Below are 1,551 nucleotides of genomic sequence, written 5' to 3' on the forward strand. Positions count from 1 at the left end.
CCCCGCAGACATTTTGTCCTGCACGGACACCTCCGTGCTTCCCCCTTAAAGACACAGCGCTCAATTTGCGAGGATGGGGGCGGAAAGCGGAGCGGTGACATGTGACCAGTACGTTAAAAAGGCGGGGGGGACACTCCTAAACCATCCAGGTTCAAGGGGGCACGACTGGGTTTGCCAGAGTCTAAAAGTGATGCAGTAGTTTAGTGAGTTAGAAAATAATGCAGTTTATCTTTTACATCTTTTACATTAACCTTCCAAGACCTGGATTCCCCAGCCTGAAGTCTCTGAGTGCAGTTGGCAGCCTTTCAGGTTCAAGGTGTGTGATGTCACAAATTGTTAGAAAAAAATACTCCCGAAATCAAGGTTTGGACAGATAAAAGTAGCTCCCATTGGTGTTCACCCAAATTTAATAACACAAGCATGGTGTATCAGTCAGCTTTTGCTAGATGATGCTGAGGTAACAAATACCCCCTATAACTCAGTTATTTACAACAAAGGTTCATTTCTCAAGCAAATTACTTGTCAGCTGCTGGCAGCTTTGGCTCTGCTCCATCAGTTTTCTTTAATCTATTTGGGACATGCTCACTGGTATGCTGGTAAACTGGGGGAACAGAAAGGGAAAGGCCTGGTGTGTAGTGTTGGCTGATTTCCACCAAGGGCGTTTTATCCTACAAACGGCTCAACAAGTGGCTTGCTGATTGCTGGAAATTTAGCCATCAGCTCTTTACACCACTGGCACAGGCCGCTCTTAAAACTTCGGCTCTGAGTTGGCACACCTCAGTTGTATTCACATTGCTTTGGCCAAAGCAAATCATATGCCCAAGCCTGTAGTCAATGGGACCAGAAAGTATACTCCTCCCTCAAGAAGCTTTGCAAGTCGCATAACAGGCAGAGAAATATAATCCTCTTAAAAGGAGCACAAGGAATAATTAGTTACAATAATGCAATCCATGCTACGTGCTTTAGTTCAAGTAATTTTTTAACCTCATTGTTTTCTATAAATTAGAGTTTCAAAATCCATTTAATAGAATTTCTCCTTACTGTCCCAAGAGTGGTTTAAGAAGGAAAAGATTGGGTGTTGTAAAAAGGATAATTTTGCAATGTGAAGGTTAATTTTTAGGTTACTACTTTTCTTCTCTCCCAAAATGGCACTTATAGCTGTGGACATCTAATTAAATAACTAAAATCAACTCTAATTCATGTTTTAATTGTAAATAAAAATGTAAAGTTTATCTTAACTGGCACCACTTTTAACAGTGGCTTTATTTATTTATTTGGCACAAACCCTGGTGGCATAGTCATTAAGTGCTATAGCTGCTAAACAAAGGATCGGCAGTTCAAATCTGCCAGATGCTCCTTGGAAACTCTATGGGGCAGTTCTATCCTGTCCTGTAAGGTAGCTATGAGTCAGAATGGACTTGATGTCAATGGGTTTGGTTTGGTGTTTGGTTTTATTACTTTGAGTGCCTTAAAAATATATTTGTTTTTAACCAACCAACTCATTCCCACGGAGTTGATTCCGACTCATAGCGACTCTATAGGCTAGAGTAG

The sequence above is a fragment of the Loxodonta africana genome, chromosome 2 (genome assembly GCF_030014295.1).
Source record: "Loxodonta africana isolate mLoxAfr1 chromosome 2, mLoxAfr1.hap2, whole genome shotgun sequence".
In the NCBI taxonomy this organism is placed as follows: domain Eukaryota; kingdom Metazoa; phylum Chordata; class Mammalia; order Proboscidea; family Elephantidae; genus Loxodonta; species Loxodonta africana.